Source organism: Eublepharis macularius, chromosome 4 (assembly GCF_028583425.1).
Source record: "Eublepharis macularius isolate TG4126 chromosome 4, MPM_Emac_v1.0, whole genome shotgun sequence".
In the NCBI taxonomy this organism is placed as follows: Eukaryota; Metazoa; Chordata; class Lepidosauria; order Squamata; family Eublepharidae; genus Eublepharis; species Eublepharis macularius.
This window is the reverse complement of record NC_072793.1, coordinates 158,126,956-158,135,946: the sequence shown is the minus strand read 5'-3', so window position 1 is coordinate 158,135,946 and position 8,991 is coordinate 158,126,956.

Sequence of the window (8,991 nt, the reverse complement as noted above, 5' to 3'; positions counted from 1 at the left end):
TATTTAATATCTATATGCGCCCCCTCGCCCAGCTGGTGCGGAGTTTCGGGCTTGGGTGTCACCAATACGCGGATGACACCCAGCTTTATCTGTTGTTGGACGGGCAGCCTGGATCGGCTTCTGATGCCCTGGAGCGTGCTTTTGAGGCTGTGGCTGGTTGGTTGAGACAAAGTCGGCTGAAATTGAATCCCACGAAGACGGAGGTCCTGTATGTGGGTCGTGGGGAGATGGCTTTGGGACCTCGGCTTCCTACACTTGATGGGGCAGCACTTACACTGGCCCCGAGGGTTAGGAGCCTGGGGGTGATTCTGGATTCCTCCTTGAAGATGGAGGACCAGATCACTGCAGTTGCCAGGTCTTCCTTTTATTATCTTCGGCAGGCCAGGCAGCTTGCCCCTTATTTGTCCCCCCGTGATTTGACTACAGTGGTCCAAGCAATGGTCACCTCTAGGTTGGATTACTGTAACGCGCTCTACGCTGGGCTTCCCATGGGCCTGATCCGGCGGTTACAGCTGGTACAGAATGCAGCAGCGCGGGTCATTGCTGGAGCACCGGTGTGGGAGCATATTACACCGGTGCTACGCCAGCTGCATTGGCTGCCAGTGGAGTACCGAATCAGGTTCAAGGTTTTGGTGTTAACCTACAAAGCCCTACGCGGACTGGGACCGACGTATCTGAGGGACCGTCTCTCACCATATGAGCCCCAGAGGACTCTCCGCTCTGGCGGAAAACATCTTTTAAGTGTCCCTGGCCCTAGGGAGGCCCGCCTGGCATCGACCAGGGCCAGGGCCTTTTCAGTCCTGGCCCCGACCTGGTGGAATGCTCTGTCTTGCGAGACAAGGGCCCGGCAAGATTTGCTTGCATTTCGCCGGGCCTGTAAGACAGAGCTATTCCGCCAGGCATATGGCTAACGCTGGGCAGTGCCCGCCCCCCCCCCGTGAAGGGGGGGTTAAACCATCACCCCTATGCAAACACAGAGGCATGTATGAACCACTATGCAGCATGAATGAAGGGGTGGCTGCTGGGTGGAGGAGTGTCGAACCGCTGGCCCCCATGCGCTTTCCACCCACAGTGGCCCGATCGGGTTGGCTGCTGGGCGGAGGAGCCTGGAGCGCCGCACCCTTGCACTCCCCAGCCGCAGCAGCCCCCATCAGGCTGCCGGGCAGAGGAGCCTGGAGCGGCCAGCCCCCATGTGCCTCCCGGCCGCAGCGCCCTGATTGGGGTGGCTGCTTGGCAGAGCAGCCTCAAACCGCTGGCCCCCATGCACCTCTTCTCCGCAGCACCCTGATCAGGGTGGCTGCCGGGCAAAGGAGCCTGGAGCACCACCCCCTCATGCTCCTTGGCTGCAGCACATTGATCGGGGTGGCTGCTGGGTGGAGGAGCCTTGAACCGCCGGCCCCCATGCGCCTCCCGCCCACAGCGCTCTGATTAGGATAGCTGCCAGGCGGAGGAGCCTAGAGCACCACCCCCTCATGCTCCCCAGCCGCAGCGCCCTGATCAGGGTGACTGCCAGGCAGAGGAGCCTGGAGCCGGCCCCCTCATACTCCCTGCCAGCAGCGCCACAATCACTGGCCTCCTCTCCCCACCAAAGCTATGATCCTGGAGGGGGGGATCGAGTGGCATGGAAACCTCCCTGGCCTCTCCCCGCAAAGCTGTGATTCTGGGGGGGAGGGGCAGTGGGGCACAGAGGTGGACAAGCCTGGCTCTCCTGCTCTCCTCCTCAAAGCTGTGATTGTGGTGGTGGTGGTGGGGAGATTCTGGAGAGGCTGGTGTTGGGGGAGAGGAGGGACCTCAGCAACTTATGATGGAGTCCACCCTCTGAAAGGGCTATTTTTCTCCAGGAGAATTGATCTCTATGGCCTGGAGACCAGCTGTAATTCTGGGAGATTTCCAGCTACCACCTGGAAACTGGCAACCCTAGGGGCATGTGGCAGCGGGCAGGCCTTGCTCACATGCACTCCCCACAAAGCCACGATCATGAAGGGTGGGGGGGGCCAGGCTTGCTTGCCTTGCCCCCCAAAAAGTCTAGAGTTGCCAGTCTCCAGGTGGTACTACTAAGCCGAACAGGGGGGAAAAAACTGGATAGTGAAAAGTACAAGCAACAAGTCCGGGAATGAGCAATTAATGCTAACTTTTTATGTAAACGTTTCAATACTGCAAACATGCAAAGTGCAAATAATATGCAATGAATACAATAAATATAATTAATACAATTCAGTTGTCCAAGTCATTATATAAATGTCCGAAGCAAATCCACAATGGGGACATATTAAAGAGGAAGTCACAAGGCAGTCTTATGGTGGTGCCGAGGATTTTACATCTCATTGGACTTGAGCCACCACCATAAGACTGCCTTGTGACTTCCTCTTTAATATGTCCCCATTGTGGGTTTGCTTCGGACATTTATATAATGACTTGGACAACTGAATTGTATTAATTATATTTATTGCATTCATTGCATATTATTTGCACTTTGCATGTTTGCACTATTGAAACGTTTACATAAAAAGTTAGCATTAATTGCTCATTCCCGGACTTGTTGCTTGTAGTCTCCAGGTGGTGGCTGGAGATCTCCCAGAATTACAACTCATCTCCAGGTGACAGAGCTCAGTTCCCCTGGAGAAAATGGCTGCCTTGGAAGGTAGGATGAACAGGAATTATTTCCACCTGAGGTCCCTCCCCTTGCCAAAGCCCTCTGTCATGGGCTGGGCCTGCCAAGGCTGATAGTCCAAGCACTAACACAAAGCCGAGGACTGTCCAAGATCCACAAGCCAGGTTCAGTCTGTAGTTGGCGCACGAGGTAAATGCCAGGGGTGTGTCCAGGATCCAAAAGCCAAGCCAAGTCCAGTCCATAGGTCAGAGCATGAGGGTATCAAGTCAAGATGCAGGCAAGAACACGATGCAAAGTACCAGGGAGTGGTTGCAGGTAACCAACACGTTGCTTCCATGCCTGGGAGTTTCTCCAGACAGGCTTTTATATCCAGGCGTGGTTTTCAGCCAGCTGCTGGGGCTCCATCCTGCCGCTACTGATCATCACTCTCCAGCAGCTAGTGTTGGCTCAGGAGATGCACACTGCGCCGTCCCTCCTGCAGTTCCAGTCTCTGGCATTGCCTGCAGCGTTCTTTGGGTGTGGGTGAACCTGGGGGAGTGGAGGCTTGTGGCTGTGCTACACCTGTAGCCTTGGATGTCCCTGGCTGAGCTTTCCCTATGGTATTGGGGCCAGAAGGTGCTGGTGCCATGGCTGCTGGCTCTAAGTTTTGATCAGCCAGCAGCTGTTGCTCCTGATTAGAGATGGGCATGATCCGCATTACGATAGAAAAAAACCCACGATAATGGCGATCGCGCAATCGTGACCCAGCGGATCGTGATCGTCCACGGCCGATGATCCAGCGATCGGGAGAGGCCTGGATTGTTGCGTTCGGGCTCGGATCGGGGATCCAGACACTCAAGCGCCAGCAATCTATTCCCCTGGCAACGGAGCCAGGGGAAAGCCTGAGCTCTGTTTGCCCTCCTTCTGTCACCCTGGAAACCCTAATCGAAGCCCAGCTTTCCTTGATCAGCAGGGCTTCCTTCCAATCACGGAGCAGCAAAGCAGTCACAAGTTGGGAGAAGACACCCAGGGGAGAGAGGGGGAAGGGGGTGTTCTGTAGCCATGGGCACTCCAATCTCATCCCTGCAAACCCTGATAGGCAGCTCTGACGGCCAAACACAAACCTCCTGTGTTGCTGAATGGGACCTGAGGGGAGGTGGCTCATCGCCACCTCCCCGTGCCTGCCAGGCCACCACCCACCTTCCTACATAGCTGGGAATAGCAGCGCGGCCCGCTTTGGCCTCCACGATCCACGGCTTGGGAACAGGAGGTGATTGGTGTGGATCATTAATTCAGGATCATCACCGGCGCCAATCCACGATCAGCTGGATCAATAATTTTTTTTGGATCATGCCCATCTCTACTCCTGATCACCGGTTTCTGCTGAGTCAGGGCTAGGGCTGGCTACACAGAACTCCTCTTCTCCTGAGGAGTCCTGGCTGGCTACACGAGGCTCCTGTCCTTCAGAGGAGACCTCACCCTCACTGAGTCCAGATGGGGCCATGGCACCCATCCTCTCCAGGGTCCACTCCCCCCATCTCCAGAAATGTCCCAATCTGCAGCTGGCAACCCTATAAGTCCCAATGGGGAGGCGAGGGGGCCACACAAGGGCAAAGGGGGGCATACCTTGCTCACCTCCCCCCAAGCTACAATGGGAGCAAGGGCAGGGGGCCCAGAGGTGGGCATGCCACGCTGCCCTCCTTCCCCTGCCCCAGACCAGGGTGCTGGGGAGGGGGCAATGGCCAGCCAGGACCCCCTGCCCTTTCTAGAAACTGTTGTATTTTTTGCTACAATGGGCTTTGTTTCTAGTTCATACATAGTTGACCACAGAGGGCTGAAGAATATCTTCCACACACTATGAGACCTCATGTTGTTTTATGTTTACACCACCGCAACGTTTGTTGGAAATTGCAATGTCTGGTGTGCTGTAGCAGCAAGAAGGGAGAAGTGCCTTCCATGCAGGGGGCAGCAAGGATCACTTAGGGCCAAGCTACACATGACGAATGACACTTGAATGGCAAGTGTATTTCTCCCTGTTCACTTGCCCTCCACTCAATCCACTTGCCGTTCAAGTGTCATTCGTCATGTGTAGCTTGGCCCTTAGTTAGGACAGTGAGAGCAGCATCTCTCTTGATTCCTGGGGGTCATTTCCTTGTCTTGTCTCCTATTGGGCTAAACAGGGCAATATCCTGCTTCTTCTCTCTCCTGCCTTATTTTTCATTCTTCTACAAGATGTAGTCAGATAGCAAGGACACTCTCTCTCTCTCTCTCTCCTTCACTCTCAAGTATGTATTTCTTAAATAAACTTTTGGCCTCTTTAATCAGCACAGCGTAATTTCTCTGCTTTTTTTTTGCACTCTGCCAACAGCATTCACATGATTTTCAGCATAATTATGCTGTTTCAGAAATATGACTACAAAGTACAAATACACAGACAAGTATCAATTGAGTAGGAGAATGCTGATATGAAAGGGGACCACTATGAACTTTTTTTCCCTTTAAACTTACTTCTCCCATCTTAGCCAAAGTAAATTAAATAAGCAATAAAATAGCTTTTGTGAGCTTTTGCTCTCCGAAAAAGGAGCTGGTGTCTAAAAACACAATGGAGACATTAAAGACATCATAATAAAATATTAATCAATGAAAAACAGCAGAAAAATAGGAATAAGGAATATAAAATTCCAACACAGTGAAAAAATTATAGCCAGCAGTTAAATAGCTGACATCTTAGCAAAATTAAAACTCCAAATTAAAATCCAATAATCTATACTCAGCTATGAAGCTCCACAGGTGACTTTAGGCCACTTATTCTGTTTCAGCCTGGCCTACCTCACAGGACTGTTGTACTACTCAATGGGAAAGGGAAGAACCTCCAGCTCCTTGGAAGCTTGGCGTTGATAAAAAAAAGTAGAAAGAAAGCAAACCTTGGAGACATTTATGTGCATAGAAATAAATGAACCAGTTTGGTGTAGTGGTTAAGAGGACCTACAAATCTAACAGTGTTGTTACTCTGTTGTTGCATAAAAAATGAGGGATGGTTCTATGTGACCACTAACAACGTTTAGGCTTTTCAGGGCCCACTGAAGATGCCGTGCCCCAAACCCCCTGATGAATGCGGTGAATAATTCTTCTTCTTACTGCTTCTGAGATCATTTAAAGGACAGACCACCTGTCACCATGTTCTTTAATCATTCTCCCCATTCCCTCCATGCTTTAACCTAGCTGTTTAGAAATTTCAGTTCCACAAGCCCCACATTTAGATACCATCAAGCCCTGATCCAGTTCAAGCCCTGCTTTTACCTCTTTGGGATACAATCCAGTTTTGGAATGTGACTGCAGAACAGATATTCATATATAATAAAAGAGCACATCCAGTACATTTTCATCAAAGTCCACATTCATGCAAAATGCCTCAACATCCTGCTAGGCTGCTCTAAAAATATATAACTACACATCTACCTGTCTCTGTCTCTCTTCTTGCCGTACTGAATAGCACAGAAACTTATCAATGCTGTAATCAAATATTTGGTCAGTAGTACAATACTTACTGAAACCTTGAGATGGATGAGTCAGCGCTGTAGAGTTGGATTCGGAAGGGTGGCTGAGGCAAGTGTAAACAGTTTCATCAGCCATATTGTGAACAGCTAACAAGCCCTGTTGTATGCAAAAGGGGGCCGCCAGCAGCCTTTAGCAGCCTCTGTGAACGAAGCTGACCCATTAACGCAATACATAGGAAGTGACACTGAAAGGTTGCTGAATTCACCACTGTCTATGTTCACTAGCCCTATAAAGACTGAAGCAGAGTTTTCTTTTGTAGAAAGGTTAATAAGAATCAAATTGTTACTCCTCTCTCTGTATAAAGTTGATGCCTGTCTAACATAACCACTCACTTGTAATGAAATGAGATACACTGTGTTCTAGAATGAAAAAAGGACAATAAAACAATGAGTAACTTTTCAGTGTATTCATACACAAATGCACCAATGCAGCACGTATTACATATAGATGGCAATTGTGCATGGACTTCGTTTTAGATGTTTGGAAATCTTTTATAGAAGCCTATGTTCAGATTTGCTTTGTAACCAGCACTTTTTCGCTTGTTTATTTTGTTTGTTTGTTTTGCACTAATAATTTAAAAAAAAAGACTTGTATAGTTTCCCCATTGCTTCTGTGGCTGCTGATATTCAATTTGATTCAATGCAAAGTTTATTTTGGTCACAGACCAGTAAAAATGGCTGCGGGTATAGCACAGTTCCTCCACATAGCAATGAACAGCAGCCCTGTTCATTGCAGCAGCTGTTCTGTCCTTTCCTATTGCATAAAAAATCAGCAATTGAATATTGTTGTGTGTTATAATTTTATAACTGTCTGTCTGTCAGATTCTCTGAATTCCCAGCTTTCATTGTTTGTTGGCAATGAACTTCCCTCATGCATTCTCAAGTGATATGAGTCAGCTATATTTGATGGGAATTAGCTGAATTTGAAACCAAAGACTACACAAGGGAGTGTCTTTGTATTCTCGGTGTACTGCAAGAACTTTATATTGATAAGACACCCAAACTGTTTACATGACACCAGTGGCGTAGCGTGGCCCAGGGCAACTCCTGGCAGGAAGTGGTGATCGTGCGCATGCTCCTGGGCCCCCGCGTGGTGATGTCACTTCCAGGAAGTGATAGTATTGCTCAGGGCACAGCTGCTCCCCACAAGCGCTCCCCTGATTTGGGGCGGCTCGCCTCCCCACCCCTTACCCCTCCGCTGCAGCCACCCTCTCCGCCACCATCCGCTCAGCATGCTCCTCAGCCAGCAGCCACAGAGGGCCGGCTCAGCACCTAGCGAGCCAGCTGCCCCGTTGGTGCAGCAGATGGCCAGGGCAGTGTGGGTGGCCCCCCCAGCCCCCGCGGACATGGCACAGTCTCTCCTTGGTGGCTAGTGCCCCCAAATTATTTTGTGCCTGGGGCGGCCGCCCCTCTGGCCCCCCACGCTATGCCACTGCATGACAGGAAAAAATCAGATGACTAAAAGAACAGATGACAAAGAGCTAGAAGTTAGATGGTTGTTGTGGATTTTCCGGGCTGTATAGCCATGGTCTTGGCATTGTAGTTCCTGATGTTTCACCAGCAGCTGTGACTGGCATCTTCACATGCCAGTAATTACCTGCCAACATCTTTTCCACACTGTGACACTGAGAGATCTCTGTCTTTTGGTGCTACACCTCTGAAGATGCCAGTCACAGCTTGCTGGTGAAACATCAAGAACTACAATGCCAAGACCACGGCTATACAGCCCGGAAAATCCACAACAACCATTGTTCTCTGGCCATGAAAGCCTTCGACAATACAGCTAGAAGTTAGTTGATCAGTACCAACATTGATTACTGTAAACATTAAAAAATACCCCCTAAACTCTAACTGCGTGGTTTGCATATCCATAATTTATTGAATGAGATCTGTGTCTCATTTTCTTGGTTTCCCTGGGTACGAGTATCAAAGGATATTGTGACAGATCAGTTGATTCATTTTCCAGTGCTGTTAAAGTGGCAGCCTTGTCAGATGTTGGGCTTTCTCCAGCTTTACCCCTCCCAAAAGGGCATTCTGGTGACAAGATGTAATCAGATCTTGAAATGCATGTTCTCGAAAGCCTGGAACTTCAGCATGGGGTTTAGTTTGACCCACATTGTATTGACGCCACTGATTAACAGACTTTGTCAATGAGCCAACCGAGGGGCGCATGCTTTGTGATAAGGAGCACAGACTATTATCTCTGCCACTGTTTCAGACACTTTCTAAACACAATTTCATAGCTTTTTTCAACAACATGTCTAAAGGATACATAGGTGTAAAAATCACAATATTACAAAAGCATTAAAAACAAAAACAGATATCTGTCAAGTGCATTTCTATCTCCTCTGTCTTCCAAAGAGTTCCTAGGAGTGCACAGCTCTCCCTTTTCCCTTTCATGCTCGCAACAACCTTATGAGGTAGGTGAGACCACAAGAGAGTGGCAGCAAATTATAAGGCAACAGAGCAAAAACGGGAACAAAAAGATATTGCAGGTCCTAGCCTTGAACTCTTTTCTGTGTAGAGTGCCAAGCAGCTTCACCGTGTTGCACTTTTGGCCTTCTGGGTAGAGATGGCATCAGGTTGTACCTTTGCCCTTGTAATTGAAAACTGGACAATGGCCAACTCCAATTGTACATATAAAAACTTGTGGTTAAATAAATGCCTCCCCAGCACCAAATAAACACCCAGATCCTTTTATAGGCTGAGAGCAGAGGGAAAACATGGTAATTATAACAACAATACAGGAGATTAATTGTAGGCGATGCACTAAGCAAAAAGCCTATGGAAACCAAACTGGGGTATATTATCCAACTAGAGGGGTGCTGTCGTAAGTCAGCCTGA